We start from the raw sequence: 20,797 nt of genomic DNA, 5'->3' as shown, positions 1-20,797 counted from the left end.
CCCAAAGAGCCGGTGAAAGGGCAGGAGCAGTGATGATCCATTCTGGTCTGGATGTAGTGAATGCTTGATGAAAGGTGGTGGACGCTGTAAGGCTGGATAAAGGTTAGTCTATCCAGGATAGAGGATTTAACACCCTGGCAAGGACCCCGGGAGACAGCACAAACACAGGACTAAGAGGCCTCCTAGAAAAAGAATGGAGCACACTTAGTGAGGCAATCGTGCCAGAATTGCCATGACAGACGGCGAGAGAAGGTTTTCAGGCTCAGAGAAATGGGCATGTGGCAGCGGATATGCTACCCGAGGCCGGAAAACCAGCAGAGGCCCTCGTTCAGCAGAAACGGGAGGAGCACCATTTGCCAAGCAATTAGGGATATGCTGGTAAGAGGGGCACCAGTATCCTAGGGTCAGTGGCAGCTGTTCTGTGTAAGCCATTCCTGGTAGCAATGGGAGCGATAAGACCCCCTCAGGGAGACATAATTATGGTAATGAGAGGCAACGTCACAAAGGCAGACAGAGGGGGGTCTACGCTCTGAGTAACATGGCCGTTGTCAGTAGGACAGTGTCCTTAAGGGCAAAATAGATGGGCAGCTAGGGAGTGTACTACTTAATCCACTATATCAAAAGAGATCAAGGATGGATAATCAGGAGGCTGCAGCCACTCATCCCAATAAAACGTTTCTGAACCTGAGCCAGTTTGGGGACATGTAACGCAGTGGCTAAAGAGGCTAGGTCTCCAGAAAGAAGGACCCTGCAATACCACAGCAAGTGAACACAGTAATGATTCCACTGCCCTTCTCGAAAGAAGCTTATGGGCCACTTACTAGGGAAAAGGCACGATGCCAACCAGAGGCTCAAAGCATTGCTTTGCCTCCCTATAAGTATGTGATCACATGGGAGTCAAATAATAAAATAAATGGACTTCTGGCTTGTGTCTGGTTCCCAATGAGTCCACTGGGATTGTGGACAAACCCAGTGGTCATTTCCCTGGTCCCCAAATTGAAATAGAATTTGTAATTGAAATAGAGATACTTTGTAGCTGGCTGACAGCTCCATTGATCTCTGGGCCTAGGGGGGTCAGAGCTATCCCAGAGACCAGGAATAGTTAAATAGAAGTCTCTGAAACTGGCCCCTCCCTTCAACCCAAATAGTCAAAAACCATACTGCATGCCAGAGAAATGACCTAAGTTAGGGAGGGAAAGAATGTTTGGGCTCACTCTATATTTCTTATCGAGATCAATATGCTTCCTAGCTGGGTCCCTTTAGGAACCGGACATCAAGTTTATTTCATCTCCAAGGCCTCCAAACTGAAAAAATAATTGCTAATGATGATTTCATTACAGTCATTATAATCCACTTCTATTAGGATGAAACTACTTGAAAAATCCACAAAAACTTTTAAAATCGGATTGTGCCTTTCTATAGTCTGAGGTGCTCTTAAAAAAACACTCAAAAAAAAAGAGTGAAAATTTTTTTTGAGAAAAAAAGAGATTTTTTTTTTAAAAAAAAAAAAAAAAAAAGAACAAAAACAGAAAAGCAAACAAAACAACAAACAAGCCAAAAAACAAGCTACACGTTTTCATCCGGGACAGAGTGGGGGTAAGATGGCAGCACCCAGGGAGCTGGTCAGGGGGCTACGGTCAGTGGATCTGGACAGCCTGGCTGTGAGGACCTATGCCAGATTTACCGGTGCCCCACTCAAGGTGCGCAAGGTCACCAACTCCTGGTGGAGCCCTTCAGGAACTCTGCCTGCCCTTCGGACTCGTCAGGGAGAGGCCATCTTGAGACCACACAAGGTCACCACTCACCTTGGAAAAGAGAAGTACAAAGCCAATAAATGAGATCTCACCCTGGCAGGGAGCAGACCCCTTGGCCTTCATGTCTCCGCTGGGAGGGAAGCTGCGCCCCGCACGCTTGAGTAGACACCAAGAACCACGGGGACGTGCCCCGGAAGTGGTATGCAGCGGCCATGCCCTTTCCCCTCAACTTCTTCCTTCCTGGCTGCAGGCAGTGGCAGTTCCTCGTGGCTGCGGCTGCTGTGGGGGGAGCTCAGGCTTGAGAACGGGGAAGAGCTGGAGCAGGAGCTGGAGCAAGAGACGCGGGGACGCCCGACCCTGCTGTCTCAGCACCTAGGCTCTCAGACATTCTTTTTTGGAGATGCCTCCACCGCCCTGGACACCTTGGTCTTTGGCTTCTTGACCTGCTGCTGCAGGCAAAGCTGCCCAGTGGGAAGGCGCAGGCTCACCTTCCTGACTGCGCGACCTCTGTGCCTACTGCACCCACATCCTCAACCTCTGCTTCCCCTGGGATGGAGCTGGGGTGCCACCTCCATGTCAGACGGTGACTGCGGAGAAACCACAGCCCACGGGTGCTGGCGGGACCGGCAGCCATGATGGTCTACGCCTCGCTCGGTAGCGTTGTTTCTATCCAGCAACGCCTGCTCCGACCCCAGGCACGCAGTCCCTGGGCACAGTTGAGGACGATGAAGAGGAATAATTAATTCGTCCTCTTGCACCCAGGACTGATTTTTCTACTGGCATGCATTCCAGAAGCCCCTGTGTTTCCCCGTTGTTGGTAGCCTGGAAATGGGGTGCCCACTCCCAGAAGAAAGCTGTCCACACTGAGAAGAGAAACCAAAAAGCTATTTTCATTAAGTGTGTGTATGTGTATAAGGTATGTGTCACCATTGGAGGAAGATTTTTGACATTTCGGTCAAGCGGCCTTCATAGATCGTTTCTAAAAGAGTGGGCTTAGGGCGCCTGGGTGGCTCCCGCGGTTAAGCCTTCGACTTTTGATGTCAGCTCAGGTCGTGATTTCACGGTTTGTAAGATAGAGCTCCAGGTCAGGCTCCGTGCTAACCGTGCAGAGCCTGCTTGGGATTCTCTCTCTCCCCCTCCCTCTCCCTCTCCCTCTGCCTCTCCCTCTCCCTCTGCCTCTCCCTCTCCCTCTGCCTCTCCCTTGCTCTTTCTCGCTCTCAAAATAAATACATGAACATTTAAAAGGGTAAACGTGGTTCCTTAGAGATTTCGCTTCGGTCAACAAGACGGCAAGAGTACACTGAAAGGATTCTCAGAAATTACAGATTGTATCTTTCTCATATCCCTGCATACTTCCCACAACTAATGCATTGTTTGGCAGGAGGCAATGAAAATCTCAGGGCTCCGGCAGCTCACAAATAGTTCTAATTTCTGAAGTATTTCCATAAATGTTCATGAGTTCTCCATATTCACCTTCTCAGGGTAGACAAGGCCCTGCCCTGTTTGACCTCTTCTCCATTCTGGGTGCCTTCTCAAATGGTTAAAAATATAACAGGACCCGAGAACATTTATTTCGAATTATTTGCACGTCAGCCATTTTTGCTCTTAAAACACAAAAACCGAAAGCCATGGAATTTACATTCGACCCTTTTTTGTGATTAATGCGGTGTTCTGTGTAAGTGTGAATGAAAACGGTTAATATGTGTGAATCACTTAATTCCAGGCAGTAGCAAAGACCTCTAAAATACTCTGAACAAGGCTGAATTATTATTATTATCATCATTATTATTATCTAAGAGATTTCGACCACATACTCCCGGTCATAGAGCACCTACGTTTTATTTTGGACAAGACAGTGATTTTGACTCCCACCTCCCCCCACCCCCCACCCCCCACCCCCCACCCCCGGCCCTGCCCCAGTGTTTTCAACTTTTAAAATTAGTTGGTAACATTGAAAAACTCAGGGCCTTACAAATCTCGGATGTTTTAGCTGCTGGATCCACCTTCTCCCGTGGCACGGACATCAGGCACGGACTCAGGCTAGTCTCCAGTTCACCGCACTCCTCTCCACACCCTATAGTCCCTCACACTGAAACAGGGCACCGGGAGCCATTTAGTGTACCATTTCCTGTAGTCTGTTTTCATAACTGTTTTTTTTCTTTTTCTTTTTCTTCCTCAATGTTTCTAGTCCCCGTGGGCATTTCAGTTTCAATGCCTATCAAAGGGTGCAATGTTTGCAAATTGAAAGGGACCTCATAGTGCCATTCTATCACTTTTCCCCCTTCTCCTTTTTGCTTCTGTCACTGCATGATCGCTACTACCAACCAGCCCGTGTCCCGTGAAGCCTTTACCTTGGTCCCATATACCCTCCTGGGAAGAGACAGTGTGGCCTCTGTGCCCAGTAACCTGACACAATTTTCTGGGCGTAGTCATTGTTGCAAATATAACTTCTCCTAGTGAGTGGATCCAACACAAGGCTGTTTCATAGAACCTGGGAGCTTTTACACTTGTTCCCAGCCCATTCCCCCAAAATAACGCCCCCACTCTATAATCACATTTACACTCATGACATGGAGAAGGTAGAAGGTAAAAAATTCCTTTTAGCAAGAATTCTATGGCTGTGTATTAGGTACAGTTCCAAACAAAAAATAACTTAGGCAATCCGGAAGGAATCGATTGTTTAGTGTTCTGTAATTGAAAAGTTATAAAGTATTTTAACTTGCACTTTTTAACTCCTTACTGCGTTAGCATTTATACAGCCTATGTTAACTTATATCCACTCTAACTTTTATAAGTCAGCTTGTCTTTTCAGGACTAAGAGTTACCAGTTAGAATTGAGGATCACAAGCTTGGCATTCAAGTCTGTATGGAATACTTCCATATTTAATTCCCAAAGTCACTCTAAGTTTTGGTTGTTGTTGTTTGTCCTCAGAAAGGCCTTGTACCAACAAATGTGACTTCATTCTGTTAAGTAGCAATTCGCTGGAATATTGCAGATCTGAATGTATTCAGAAAATCTTCAAAATATACATTTGTAATTGGCTGACTGACAGATTCTACGTCAATGGGTTATAAGGAGAAACCATACTTCTAGCTTTGTTCTTCCAGTGCTCTTCAAATTTGACTTCTGGATCCCTTCCCTCCTCCACCCTCCCCAAGATGAAATATCGCTTCGCTTTTCCATTGCTCTTGGATAGTAAACGAATAGTCCTTCATTCTGGCATTTAAAATGACCCAGTCTATACGCTCATGACTGCTAGTCCAGTGCACTGTAAAAATCATCGTAATCCAAATTAAAGCATTCTCTGTAGACTGGAGTTGGGCGTGGGCACTGCTGTTTTTACCCCCTTTTCCTCACTTACCTTCTTCCCTCTAGCTGCTGTTCCTGACCCTTGTACGGTAAGATTGGATCAAGGAGCAGAAAAGATTAAAGAGCTGTGACAAGGCATTAACCGGTCTGGGGAGGCAGACACTCCCGACTGATTTCTTTCTCAGTCAAGGCTATTGTCAGCTCGTCAGTGAGGCTTCACCAGGGACCTCTGACTGCTACCACCTTGACGTAGTGAGCTGTCTGATTAACACTGCCCCCTTGAAGGGCTTTTGGGCACTACTCTGTTAGGGTCACATCATCCCTCCAGGTAATCACTTGCTTACTGAGCAAGGTCCCCTCTAAGGCAACCCCAGTCTGGCTCCCTTTTATATAATCCACATCTGAACTCCAAGAAACATTCACCTTTCCCTACCATCAGTGGAAGTAAACTTTATTCTTTTTTTTTTTAATTTTTTTAAATGCTTATTTATTTTTGAGACAGAGAGAGACAGAGCATGAGCAGGGGAGGGGCAGAGAGTGAAGGAGACACAGAATCCGAAGCAGGCTCCAGGCTCCAAGCTGTCCGCACAGAGCCCGACGCGGGGCTCGAACTCATGAACCGTGAGATCATGACCTGAGCCAAAGTTGGACGCTCAACTGACTGAGCCACCCAGGCGCCCCTAAACTTTATTCTATTATAGTCTTCTTTACTCTGTAATCAGACACAGTGGTGTGGCAACAGCCATAGTCTTTATACTTACTGTTCTTTGTGGACCTCAGATACCAGTCCTTATGATGTTTCCAAACTCCAGGAGGTGTGTATTAGTCCCCTGAGACATCCACTTGAAGTCCCTGTTGTGTGTGTTGAGGTACACTCCAACAATTTTTTTTTTCCAAGGAAATTCTCTCCCCGCCTCTTCCAGCCCAACTGGAAGGTGATGCTGGCCAACTTGGGTTCGCCCCCTTTGCAAGTGCCACATGGGTGGTCTAGCACCTCATATTTTAACACAGGGTACTTGCAGCCAATTGCTTTATTCTTGGATTTTGGTGCCCCTGCCAAAACTGGAGCAGAATGACCCCAATTTTATCATCTAGTTACATAGTCAATCTTCTTGACTTCGGCTCAGTGGTATGCTGGTGAACCGTGGCCATTATTAATATTTAAATGATGTAAATCTACAATTACATAGATTATATATATATATATATATATATATTTTAACATTTATTTTTATTTTTGAGACAGAGAGAGACAGAGCATGAACGGGGGAGGGTCAGAGAGAGGGAGACACAGAATCCGAAACAGGCTCCAGGTTCCGAGCTGTCAGCACAGAGCCCGACGCGGGGCTCGAACTCACGGACCGCGAGATCATGACCTGAGCCGAAGTCGGCCGCTTAACCGACTGAGCCACCCAGGCTCCCCAGATTATATATTTTTTTTAAAAAAGGTAACAAGGGCTCAAAGGCATCGCTTTCTAATTATTTCACTTCATTTTGTTATTATCTCCGCTTTTGAGATTATTGGTCTCTCGTCTCTGTATGGTAAAATTAACATATGATGGTGTACCACTTTACGTTTCTTCCCAACTCAGCATTCCGTGGCTCATTGTGACAGGTAGAAATTCGCTACGGAGAGAGTATTTACACCAAGGAAATCGGCAAATGTAACAAATCAGGTGCTCCCCGCCCCCCACCCCCCATCTTGTGGTTAAACATTTGCCAATTCACCACTGCTTAGTACACACTCCTCAGAGATGCGGAAAAACTAGCAAGATAGCAGGTGCAGTCCACTCCCAGGCAGCTCATTTCAATATAAAAGGGCTACTTTGTAAGTGCTAACCTTTCCCAAGATCAATAGATTCAGCACGTCTCTCTCTCCTGTGCTTGCAGTTCTTGGGAGATCAAATTGGTTCCTCCTCACAGGTATCCACCCTTAATACATTTTCAAGTAAAAGTCTGAGATTAGACAAAGAAGCTCCCGCAGCTGCACATTCCTTGGCAGCCCACATCATAAATGCTTTTGCAAAAATGCCTCACCCAATTTTTTAAACTGTTCTGGGCTACAGTTAATAGATGATGAAAATAATGACTTTTAAATATGCCACTGCACAATTAGGCCACTAAAGCAACGGAGACACTTCGAGGAGCTCGAGCCTAGGCAATAAGACAAAGATACCTGCAGGAGGAGAGCAAAATATCTACAGGAAAAAGGTAGAGCTTGCAGGTCAAAATTTGCATCTACACAGTGAAATGGAATAAATGTGAATGACACTGTAAAAGAAACAACCTCTCACTTCTTACTCAGTAGTATACATTTGAGCATTAAAGAATCTTTTCATGTTGATTTGCTCCACACTTGGTGGGGGGGGGGGTGGGAAGAGCGAACGACACCATTGTTTCTCAGAGGTCGGGAGAGGGTAGGGAATGCTCATTCTCTAAAAATGGAACCTTTTTCACAAATTTTAGAAGGAACTTGTTGACATGATAGTTATTCACTTTAAAGAAAATAGTGTGAAAGCGAAGCAAAATTATGAGGCATACAGAACGGGATTGTTGCTGAATGGGAGGACCTCTTTTATGAACTTGACCCCCTGCTTGACTCTGTCCTGAGCTCTCTCATGTTAATACGTAAAGCTAGAAATAACCTTGTCCATCTGCCCTATGAGGAGTATTTCCCAGCGTGGACCAGTGTGACCGTATTGCTTATGGCCACCCTCCCTCTGATTGGCTGCCCCCTTGCACTGAGCCAGGAGTAAAATATCACCTCTCAAAAATCACCTTTGGATAGCACTTTATATCCTACAGAGGACATCCATGCACACCATTTCAGATAAGCTTCATAGCCACTCTGTCAAGTAGGAAAGACAAGTATTATTAGCTCTTCTTTAATTTAATTTAATTTATTTAAATTTTATTTATTTCATTGTATTTTTTCATCATGGTAAGTGTACTCTTTAATTTCCAACCCCCCCCCCCCCCCAGGCCTGGTAACCATCAGTTTGCTCTCTATGGTTAAGGGTCTGTCTTTTGTTTTGTTTCTCTCCCTCTCCCTCTCTCTCTCTCTCTCTCATTTTTTTTTTCTTTTGCTCATTTGTTTTGTTTCTTAAATTCCACATATGAGTGAGATCATGTGGTATTTGTCTTTCTCTGAGTTATTTCGCTTAGCATTATGCTCTCTAGCTCCCTCTATGTTGTCGCAAATAGCAAGGTTTGGTTCTTCTGATTTCTTCCAAGTCAGCGGGTGAATCTTCCTGACCTCTGCCAAATGGAGTCCTCAGTACCACAACGCGATTATGGGAATGACGACCCGATCCCATTCCCGTGTCCCCTTCACACTTGAGGAAGGGATTATACAGAATGTGAAACACCAGAGGAGTGGGAGTCTTGGGGGCCATCTTGGAATTCTGCCTACCATGGGGCCTGAACCTGACACACAGAGAGAACGTCGACTCTCAACTGCACCTGCTAGCTTCGGGACTTAACTTCTTCGAGCCTCACGTTCCTCAAAATTGGGGCAATCCTACTCAGAGAATTATTGGGAGAAAAAGAAGTACTAGCATCTGGACAGTGTTAAACATATGAAACACGTTCACTAAATACTTTCTCCTGCCCTTGCCACTGCATGCCAATGGCTTGTACTGTTGCATGCAGGTACCCCAGGTTAGCTCAGTTGTTTTTTTTTTTTTTATGACTATATTAATAGTTACAAGGCAGCATGTTGCAAACTATATTTAACCTTGTGTACCCACAGTGGAACACAGAAAGTAAAAAAGGATACTAGTTCATCTTACGTATCCCATCCCGATAAGAATCTCCTGTATTAGATGCTTCTTGTGTTACCTCACTGAACCCTAATAACACTGTGCAGTAGGTATCCGTATCCCCATTTAACAGGCCAGGAGACTGAGTTCCAGTGCACAACATGAATAAGTGGCAGAGTTCATGACTATGGATCCCGGCTTGCAGCAGGGTATCCCACGAAAGAGCCACTGAGAAACCAAGACTTTGACGCGCTGGCGTGTGTGTGTGTGTGTGTGTGTGTGTGTGTGTGCCTGATTCATCAGGAAGGAATGCGAAGAATTTCCCCTCCCCTCAGGGAGAAGGCTGGGCCCCTTTACCCTCAACAGAGAGTGCACAGATTTTAAAATGTTGCAAAGGGCCATCAATTTCTATTGTGAGAAAAGAGGAACTAAAAGAATATTTTGTGAATAAGGACTCAGGAGAGAGGGACTGGTGAATTACTGATCCTGATCTGTTTCTGCCACTAAGCGCTATTTTTAAGGCTCAAAATAATCCTTTCGTGGTTGTGGAGGCAAAGTCATTACTTCCATATCTTTTAAAACCTTGGAACATGAAACAAGATCGGTAACACAGTTATTTAACTCTACTAAAAAAAAAAAAGCAAGAAAACAAAACTTGCTAAACAAATTTTCCTACCCCAAGGATGATTATTTCTAATTGAAGAGAAGATATACTCATTTAGGAAGACTCCTCCAAAGCCCTCAAAAAGGACAGGAGACTTGATAACTGACAAGGCAAAATTTATGCTGCAAAAGAATTTTTACTTTAGTTTAAAGATCTTCTGAAAAAGGGAGAACACGAACATAGCAGTATTAACATGGATGCAGGGAACCCTCCAATGACATGGCCATTTATACTTTAGAAAATGACAGAAGGGGAACATGAACTAGAAACATTTTCTTTGAAATAAAAACTACATCTTTCTAGGAATGAAAGGTCTCTGTAGAAAGGAAAAGCAAAGCGTTCAAAAAGATGTCAAAGTTATGGAATAAGAGATGGAAATCTTTGAAGCTGAAGGCATCAAAGTGTTTGGAGAGAGATGATTCCCATTTCTTCATCATTTCACCAACTGGTACAAAGTCAGAGAGAGCTTTTCAGCAGCTGGCTCACTTAGATTTTATTTACAGAGGATTTAGCTCTGAAGAATAAGGAATACGTTGGATCTAAAAAGATTTTCAAAAGATTTTTTAAAAAGATTTTCATTGGCTGAAAATGAGCATTTTCTAATAAGATAAAGGTCACAGACCTTTGCTTGGGTACAAATATCTAACTGTAAGTAAGAGTTCAGACACTTGAATTAGCAATAATATGCTGTGGGCAGAGATTGTGTTGCCTACCCATTTCCATTTTCCCTTCTTTGTTTAATTAAAAAAAAAAAATTACTGAGGCATGCCTGGGTGGCTCAGTCAGTTAAGCTTCTGACTTTGGCTTAGGTCATGATCTCATGATTTGTGGGTTCAAGCCCCACATCCAGCTCTGTGCTGACAGCTCAGAGCCTGGAGTCTGCTTCAGATTCTGTCTCCCTCTCTCTCTGCCCCTCTCCCGCTCACACTCTGTCTCTCTCTCTCAAAAACAAACATAATTTTTTTTTATTTAATTTATCAATGAACATACAATATTATATTAGTTTCACATCCCTTCTTCCTTAATAAAATTTGGATTTTATTTGGAACAGCAATATGTCTAGCTGGGATTATATTTGCTAGTCTCCTGCAAAGAAAGGTTTGGCCAATGAGATATAAATAGAACCTTTCGCAAATAGTTTTTTAAGATATTTATTTAAACGGTATCGATTCCTGTAGGATGGGTATCTTTGTGCATCTTGCCCTTCCCCTTCTCCTGCCTGGAACATAGATGTAATGGCTGGAGCTCTAGCCACCATGTTGTGTCATTAATGATGGACATGAGTAAGGGTAGCAGAGAAGAAAATTAAGGGAATACTGTATCCCGATGACATCATGGAGCCTTTATACCAGCTCTAACCTGTACTATCTCAGGACTTCTTTCATGTGAGAGAATAGACTCTTAATTGGTTATCCCTCTAGTCAGGTATCTGTTACGAGCAGAGGAACTCAAATCCTGATACTGGCCAGCAATACAATGTGATTATGAAAATGGTCCAAGTTCTCTGAGACCGCACTCACAAACATTTTGTATCTGGGTAACAGCACACAAAACAAGACAACACCAACCGAGCAACAGCAATGAAAATGGACTGATGCCAGAATTTCCTTCTACCACAAGCTCACACAAAGAGGCCAAAATTAATTTCCTCACGGGCCTGAGGGAGTATGATACTTACTGGCCTGATGCAGACTTCAGAAAATCAAAAGATATGCTTAAAGGGTAAAGGCAAAAATGGCTGGCCCTGGGGAGGGTAAGTTCTGCTAGCCTGAGAAGAGACTGGAGGAGACTTTGCAGCACTCTGGGGAGTTCACAGTCATAGAAAAAAATGGCTGCACAGCGCATTGAGGAAAGCTGGGCACCAGCCGTCAGAGCTTTCGTTCTAGTTTTGGCAAAGACTAATAATGCCCAAGAGTGGCGTGAAAGGAAAAGAACCTCCTGTCTTTACAGGGACTTGGATAATGAAACTCTCCTGGGGGCCCATGATGGCCTGAAGATAAGAGGCACATTCGTCAATGTCCAGGACCCAAATAATACCTCCTCAACCTGAACCCTACCCTTCTGTGACCCCACAGAGGCAATAACGAATAAAGGATAGTGAATTTTTCATCGGTATAATGAAGGAAGACTCAAAGTTTTCCGTTTGATTTAGAAAAGCACTTTCTTGCATCATATTTTTACGGTGTGTTATTAAAAAGGAAAAAAAAAAAAGGCAGTGATGGTTCTGTTCAGCTTTGCCCACAGCACTTCATGAGTAACCAGAGAGAACAATGGGATAATGTACTAAATACAGCTGGTTGCCCCCGGCATTCATTGTTCCGTCTTCTTTTCTTCTTCTTCTTCTTCTTCTTCTTCTTCTTCTTCTTCTTCGTCTTCATTATCTTCTTCTTCTTCTTCTTCTTCTTTTTAATGTTATTTATTTTTGAAAGAGAGGGAGAGAGAGAGAGACAGAGCGTGAGCAGGGGAGGGGCAGAGAGAGAGGGAGACCGAATCTAAGCAGGCCCCAGGCTTTGAGCTGTCGGCACAGAGCCCGATGCCCCAGGTTCACACTCACGAACCGCGAGATCATGACCTGAGCCGAAGCCAGACACCTAACCAACTGAACCACCCAGGCGCCTCTTTTGGCCCATCTTCTAAAGTAACAGTACCTCCAGCTTGTAGCAGGGCGTATGGCTCCCTAGAATCCTTGCTTTCCTCCATGTCGCTTCCCTACAGGTGCAGGCATGTAACTACGTTTGAGTCATGGGACAGGAGCAGAAGCGGCAGTTTCTGGGCACCTCTCCGAAGGGATGGCCCGCGTGCACAGCTAAGTCCTGCTGCTCAGAACTTGGTGTTGCCCTAAGGATCTGGACACGGAAGCCGTGGAGAGAGAGCAACAAGCTAGATGGGGCCCAGCTCTGTGGAGTTGTGGAAGACCTTCCTTGGGGAAGACCAGGAAGACTGCTCAGCTGCAGTTTTAGACAGGGAAATCTCCGAACGCCTTGTTTAAACCCGGTTTTCAGCCACGTTGTAGCAAAACCTGTTACAGAGGCTTGGGGAATCACAGGCACCTCAGTGTTGAAAGAGCTGGGTCTACCTACCCTGGAAGAGAGATCACTCAGAGAGACAAGGTGGCTGTCTTAAAAACCTGAAGCTTGGGGTGCCTGGGTGGCTCAGTCGTTTAAGCCCCCGAGTTCGGCTCAGGTCGTGATCTCACAGTTTGTGGGTTCGAGCCCCACATCAGGCTCTGTGCTGACAGCTCGGAGCCTGGAGCCTGCTTTGGATTCTGTGTCTCCCTCTCTCTCTGCCCTTTCCCCGTTCACACTCTCTCTCTCTCTCTCTCTCTCTCTCAAAAATAAATAAACATTAAAAAATTTTTTTTTAAACCTGAAATGTATTGCAGAAGAGAGATAAGCCTTATTACATGTGGTTCTAAGGAAGAAAATTCTAGAAAGACAAATATGGACAAAATGTAGGACAAACTGTGAGTATCACCTTTAATTGAAGTTAGTATATGACCTGGACAGTGTCACTGGCTCTGTGATCTGATGTGACTTATTAATTTAATCAAACTATTCTTCAGACTATAAGCTCGGTGAGGGCAGGGACACCTCCCTCCCACCTTAGACAGTACTGGCCTCTAGCAGGTACTGGATAAAAGTTTGGTATGTGGGTAAAAGGACAAACCAGGGCTAGAATGGGGAGTGAGCGGCCTTTGTAGGTTCAGAGGAGTGAACTCTGAGGACGGTCCTGCCCCCAGTAGCAAGCAGAATTTCATTGCTTTTAAAATTCAGCCCCTTTTCTTGTTTGCTTAAGTCAAAGCACAATCTACTTTCAACAGTGAATGCTGGCAAAAGTGGCCATTATCACATAACAGAAGAATGTATGGGACAGTAATGATTCTAGGGAAGAGACAGGGAAATTCTCCATTTGCTTTCTCTAATGTGTGTGTGCATGTGTGGAAATATTTAAGGAGGAATACACCAGGAAATACGGCATCGGACCTTCCTCACTGCTGCTTTCAGATACGTGGACCTTGACCGTATTTCTCTTATTCCCTTCAGCCACATTTCAAGCCATGCCATCTTGATCCCATTCAGAAAGTTCGAACTTTCCAAGTAAAACTATATCAGATGTTTTGCTCGCAATCTTCTTTGTATTCCTTTCATCCCCCAAACTAATTCAGGTGTGCCCTGCTTTAAAAAGTCAAGTACAGTACACTAGAACCCAGACTTGCAACATATAAATTAGAGGGTGAGAATTTACATTACAAGAAGATTCTAAATGCATCGTCTTGGGAGAAAGACAAACACTGAAGCTAAACAACTTCATTAGAATGAAATCAAAACATCTCTGAAATGATGAAGCCAATCAGTAATAAATACTACTTTACAGACATAAAAATCACTTGAGACATCATTGTGATTAGGGCATTCATTGCAAATAGAAGTGATTAGATATCTCTGGAGTCTGGCAATAAGCAAAAATCTATGACAGACAGAACTATTGTACAAAGAGAGCTCACCCTACATTGTATCGGAGAGAAATTATTATTTTAAATAAAATGGACTTACAGAAAATAATCGCAGTAACAACACAGTGTTTTCCATCATGCTTTTTATGAAAGAGCCCTTTGAATCAGTCATTGGGTACTAGATCGCTCATTCATTCATTTCGTCAACATCACTTAAAAGCCCACTGCCCCTGCCCCTAGGCTAGCTGCTGAGCATTCAAAGAGTAAGTCATGGAGGGACTTACAAGTTGTTCATGCAAAGGCAAGAAATCAGAATAGTTTATGGTGAGTGTAAAAAACTATTGCCAATTGCCTGGGTGGCTCAGTCGGTTGAGCGTCCGACATCGGCTCAGGTCATGATCTCGCCGTCCGTGAGTTCGAGCCCCACGTTGGGCTCTGTGCTGACAGCTCAGAGCCTGGAGCCTGCTTCGGATTCGGTGTCTCCCTCTCTCTCTGACCCTCCCCCATTCATGCTCTGTCTCTCTCTGTCTCAAAAATAAATAAACATTAAAAAAAAAAAAAAAAACTATTGCCAATCTGGAAATAAGCTTTCCAAAGAGCAGCTGTGGTTTAAGCCACCTCCTGTTCCTTGAGAATATAGTGACTTGATGCAAGGTCCTCTCCATCACTTGTCACCAGGTTACCTCAGGGTGGGCAGATGGCTCTCAGAAGAACAATCACAGTCTCTAAGGGTTTTCATTGTATTCTACAGCCGCCATGTTAATTGTTGACTCTGGGAGAGTTTTGCCTTTAGATTATGTTTTGCTTCAGTAGAAGATCTGGAAAGGAATAAGAAGGAGCAGCTTTGCTTTTTTTTTTTTTTTTAACTTAAGATGCATGATTTCCATAGAAGAAAATGGTCTTATCTAAAAACTGGAAGGACCTAAGGACCAAAAATGGCTACCATGGTTTCTCTGAAAGAAACTTTCCTTATACTGGATTAGTGGTAGAAAGCAATGTTTTTTATTACCTCCTACATGTTGGATATTGTTCTGGGAAAACTTACAAAAAAGGTTCTGCAAGGTAGCCATGATATGAATAACACTGCATTCTTATAGATAAAGAAAGTAAATCTTCGCTTAACCCATGTGTCAAAGTCTCAGAATAAGAAAATGGCAGAACCAGATTGGGAACTCTGGTGTTCTCCTGAAACTGAAGATAAACTTTCTATGTCCCACACTGTAGGAAAAGACTCCTTTCTTCTCCATAATTCTGGCAGTTGGAGCTGGCTGGAGGGACAGCACATGCCTTTTCATATGTTCCTAATCCAGGGAGTATTTCTCTAGAGTAAGATCTTCAGACTGAGACCCAAACGATACATAGGATGTATAGATGAGTGCGTACAACCGAAGGAGATTAAACCTTTGTCCAGGGAAGAGTGGGAAAGAGACTTGGAGAGTCTGATACCCTAACAAAAGGCCACTCTGAAGTGAGCTTCTTACAGAGAGCAGGAGCTGGGTATGTGTGTGTGTGGGGGGGGGGGGGGGGTGTTGTCTGGCCATGAAGTAGGGTAAGCCAGGGAGACCAACCTTAGTGGGTGGAGTATGAACAGGAAGTAGAGGACCTCAGTCTGACCGATAAGTTTGGAAGGAGAAGCTGGGCATGCATTTACCAGCCTTTCCTCTTCCTTGTGTCTTTAGGATCTACCAGTCTGTGAGAAGATAGCATATTGCTTTTACACGTTACAAGGTTTACAGTTGCAAGTTCCCTCTTGAGGCAGGAGTTATGGTTGCCAGATGCCAACCATAGCTGGGTTGGTAAATCTGTCTCATTCCGGAAGCCAACTTGCTGATAGAGGAAACACTCACCAATAGCTGCTTTATCGGTAAGAATATATTTTGTGTTCCTATCCGTCTTATCCTTTTGTCCAGAATTTCAGTGAGAGAAAGCAGGTATATTATAAACTGGGCCCCCCCTTAAATTTCAACCAGGTAAATAGAAGGAGGAAGCAGGGCCCAGGGGATATAATGGCTTAGGTACCATGGGCAAGAGGAGTTTGGACCCACACAACTGAGCTGTGATGCTGGCAGGAGTCATTTCAGTAGGAGGAGCAGAGACGTATGCAGACCATGGCATCTGAAACTTCTCTTTTGGAGAGATTGAGTCTGCGTGTAAGATTCCTACCTCAGCCAAGTAACAATGAGGCTCAGCCTAGACAGAAAGGAAGCAGGGGGTTTGGGGATTAGCCCAGTTTTGTTCCAAGCTTAAGGAGATAAGTTCTTTTCTTCTTAAATTAATTTCATTCTGCTACCAGAAGGCCAAGGAGAAGAAAATTATGGTTTTTTTTTTTTCTATCATAGGTTTCTAGCTAGACAACCAGAATCTGTCTAGATCACTCAGGGACCAATATACCAAGGCAGGCCATTACAAAGGGATTTGAGATCACGGCACCAGCTACTGACCAAATATTTGAAACTGTCTTTGCGTATAAAATGAGGTGACATAAAGGAGCGTGGCTGGTCCAGGAATTCAGGATATTGTACTCTCTTCTTGGATAAGGGGACCGGGGAAGAAAAAAGAATTCCTGCCTCACGTTTAGAATAAACATTCTTTTGTCACAACCACCTTCAACTCTCTCTCTCTCTCCATATATATATATATATATATACACACACACACACATAAATACACATATTACGTTTTCAAATTGTGTAAATAACATATGCTGATTATAGCAAAAGGGTAAGCTGAATGAAGAAAATAAGCTTTTTTAAATTGCCGAAGTATCTGTCAGAATCATGTTTGACTGCAGTAATGAGAAATCCAGACAAGGCATGATGAAGATAGTACAGCAGCTGCATGATCCTTCCAGGAATCGGGCTCTTTTCTATCTTTCCATTTCACCATACTTATCATGAAAGCCTTTGCCTCAAAGCTGGTTCCTCATGGTTGCAAGATGGCTGCTCTAGCACTCGGCCTCATATCTTCCTGAGGCGAGGCAGCACCTATATCAGAAAACTAAAAGCCTTTTTATTTTTTTTTTTAAACAAACCCTCACTTTAGATTTCATTGGCCAGCACTTTTCACATGGACTTCTAACCGCAACGAGGTTCAAGAAAGTGCGTATTTTTGGCTGGGCCCACACTCCCCCAAATGAATTCAGCATTTTATTGGTGAGGCAGAAGAAGAAATAGCTACTGGATAGGAAAGTTAGCATTTCTTCCAGGCTCGGCCCAGCCCATGCCATGCCTCTGTTTCCTTTCTTACTTCCCGTGGCATCCATAGCCCAGCCATTCTCTTAGTAGATAGAGCCTGTGCTGTTCTTTCACCCTGGTTGGTGGCCCAGGGTTTCCTCTAATTTTGCATTTGGCTGACAAAGATGAGAATCTCCATTTCTTCTGGTTATGCATCCAGCTGAGATAATTACACCTTTTCAAAGCACGTATATAAATGCTCCATATGATTTCATAACCTATTCTTTTCTCTTATTGCCACATTTATCATCAGTAGCTTGGAAGCAGATGAAATTAGCTGCATCTCAGCTGCCCAACAAGCTTCCTTGATTCATCCTATAAACACACACCAAGCAGCATCTTCATTGAAGTTGCTGGAGATGGACACTGACCGAACCACACAAAGTCTCAGCTCTGGTAGAGTTGATCATCTGACAGGGGAAGACAATGAACAAACGCATGAGTAAGTACACGAGATATCAGATGGTGATAAGCATTAAAGCGAAAAACAAAGCAGGGTGAATAAGATACAGAGTGTCAAGAGGGAGAGAGTCCCATGTTATACACACGATAACGGCCAGGGAAGGTTACCCTGATAAGCAGAGGCCTAAAATAAGAAAGCAAACAAGTTGTGTGCATTTTTGGAAATTTTCCGGGCAGAGGCATACGCAAAGGCCCTGACATGGGAGATGTGTGGCAGGCAGGTTTGAGGAACACACTACCGGCACCTTTGTAGCTGGACCAGGGTTAGCAAGGTGAGAGTATTCAGACAAGACAGAGATAGTACTACAAGTTCTGATACAGTCAGAAGAGCATACTTTCATTCGTTGCATAATATTGAATCACTTTGTTAGGCACTCGAGTATTTCCACTTCTTCATTTTATGGTTGACTGTTTTTACAGGTTCTGGGCCACTGACAAAAATTCGTTGATGCCTACATTAAAGCAACAATTGGCTAGTTTTATTTTTTGAGACAAAATTTTAAGCGCAGCGCACCTTTTTCTATAATAATGAACACGGAGGAGGAAATGAAAGTGAAATCCCACCTCATTTACAAACAAAACAAAATAAAAATGTGCTTACGTGTCTTAGTGGGGTGGATATGGGAGAATAGCAAGGAATAGAGGGAGAAAAGGGGAAATAGGGAAAAGGAAGTAGAGAAACAGAAAGGAAAAAGAGTAACGTCTCTTGAAGTAGAAAAGGAGCTGCTAACTCTTTCTCTTTTTGCATGACAAACCACCTTAAATTGGTGAAGGGAAACAACAACCATTTTATTAACCTCATGCGGCTATGGATCAGGAGCTTGGGCTTCCGCACAACATGGCGCTTTTAGAGTAGTTGTTACATGGAGGCTTGTCGGTTGTTACATGGAGGCTAGCTTTCTTTTTTTTTTTTTTTAATTTTTTTTTTAACGTTTATTTATTTTTGGGACAGAGAGAGACAGAGCATGAACGGGGGAGGGGCAGAGAGAGAGGGAGACACAGAATCGGAAGCAGGTTCCAGGCTCCGAGCCATCAGCCCAGAGCCTGACGCGGGGCTCGAACTCACGGACCGCGAGATCGTGACCTGAGCCAAAGTCGGACGCTTAACCGACTGAGCCACCCAGGCGCCCCGGAGGCTAGCTTTCAAGAGGCCATCCTGGAAGTCCTCTTATAGACTAGGCTTGGAACCGGTATGGCATTACTTCTACCCCACTCTGTTGGTCAAAGCAGTTAGATACCAGCCCAGATCCAAAGGGAAGAGAAATAGATTTCCCTTCTCAATGGAAGGGGCGTCAAAGAATTTGAAGCCATTTTTAATTCACCATGATATCCAAGAAGAAACGGCCAGATTCCTTAGCTTTTGCCCACGTGAGATCCATGACTGTGTTCACACAGCCACATGACCAAAAAGGCCAGACTTGGGGTCATTCTGGCTTACAGTCCTGAGATGTCTGCTTGAACTCCTCAGCGACATCTCATAAATGGCTTATCCTTTTCTAGATCTTGAAAAACTGCCCTTAGTAAATAATAAATTGCAGATTTCCTGCATAGCCTTTAGAAAAACACCATCTTGCAAAACTTTTTTGTTTGTTTTCTGCTCTTTCTTGCTGACACATTGACTTGTGTGTGTGTGTGTGTGTGTGTGTGTGTATGCATGTGTGTGTTAGAGTAAGCTCATGTGTATGGCCTTGCAAATGGTAACTTGTCCAAGGTAACGATTTATGCCAGGAAAGTCTAAGAGAATGTTGATTGTATATATTTTACTACCTGTATGCTTCCTGAAAGGAGGGTGGTTTGATAAAATATTATTGTGAAGCTGCTCTGTTTTGGGTACTTATTTGCAAAGCTGCATTAGCTAATTCCCTCCAGACTTAAGGATTCATGTCATCTGGACCCACTGATTTGTGTATGTTCAGATTTTTCAAGTATTCCTTTACCTGCATTGACAGAGCATATATTTGACAGAATAATATTAAAAAATATAAGATGGCAAGCAGATGGTCAGAATCTTGACTAGAAAGAGATCTTATTGAAAATGGTTTGTGAATGCAGACCATGCTTTTGTTTATGGAAATGTCCTTTTAAATATTTGGTTTGATCATCAATGGAGGTCTCGAAAGAGACCAATGCCTGCAGAAATAAGCTAGCTGATATCTTCTACCTGAAGTAATGGATCCTTAAAAAAAAAAGAAGGGCAGGGGGAAGAATGAGGAATTTTTCTGTAACTCCTTGCTGCCAGATGTCTGTATAGCTACCTAAATCATGGAGGTGGAAAAAAAAACAAAAAACAAAAAACAAAAAAAAACCTTTTCCTGATCCTCTATGCTTGATGCAGCTCCTTTTTCAGTGAAAAAAGAAATGATTTCAATCCAATGAAAACAAGAAGAGGCAAAAGAAAAAAGAAATGGGAAGACAAAGACTCATACCAAGAAGAATTTAGAAAGCTCTATTCAAAACCTTGGACACCTTGTACAAGGTGCAAAGGAAAACTTGGTAGAGTAATATTGGAGTTTCTTCTACGGACTTTTCTTTCATGGATGCCAATGTCATATTAACAAAAGAGAATGATCAATATTTTGGCGATGACCTCTAGTACTGTTCATTTTTCAGACAGTCAATTCTAGTGCCCTCTTGCCATCAACTTCTGGCTGTTACCACTGAAAACACTGGTGATGTAGAGTTGGCCCAGTCATTGGAATATCAGAACCTATGCTCTGTCTTTACAGTCCTTGGATCCCTATTTCGACTGCTAAGGTATATGGGCAGGGTGAGGGCAACAAAGCAAGCCTGGAAATTGCATATATCTATCACCAACTATTTGCTGTTGAATATTTTAGGATGGTTGAGTGTCTTGGGGAGAGTGAGCCTTCTATCTTTAATACACATAACCTTTGTCTCAGACCAGGATATACACTTCTGTACCTAAGCACCATCAAACTCTAAGGACCATGTGCCATTTTACATCCTCAGGCATATTTCCTCTATCCCTTGTGGCCTTAAGTATTTTTACTCATTTTCCAACATTTGCCCTTCTTCTCTTTCCCTTCTTATTATACATAGCCAAGTTGTCCTCTTTTTTACCTCCTGCTGGGAGTTATGAGCCACTTTAGTGATTAAAATGAAGCCTTATTTTTAATATTATCGCACTGAAATGTTTAAT

The 20,797-nt window shown here is 43.5% G+C and overlaps 1 pseudogene; it reads left to right on the top strand.

Moving 5' to 3' along the window:
• Positions 1–1,539: 1,539 nt before the first annotated feature.
• On the top strand, positions 1,540–2,868 carry LOC125919312 (metaxin-1-like; annotated as a pseudogene).
• The last annotated feature ends 17,929 nt before the right edge of the window (positions 2,869–20,797 follow it).

This window comes from Panthera uncia, chromosome B4 (assembly GCF_023721935.1).
Source record: "Panthera uncia isolate 11264 chromosome B4, Puncia_PCG_1.0, whole genome shotgun sequence".
In the NCBI taxonomy this organism is placed as follows: Eukaryota; Metazoa; Chordata; class Mammalia; order Carnivora; family Felidae; genus Panthera; species Panthera uncia.
Note: the sequence above shows the minus strand (reverse complement) of the source record. Positions and strands in the feature narration are given on the sequence as shown.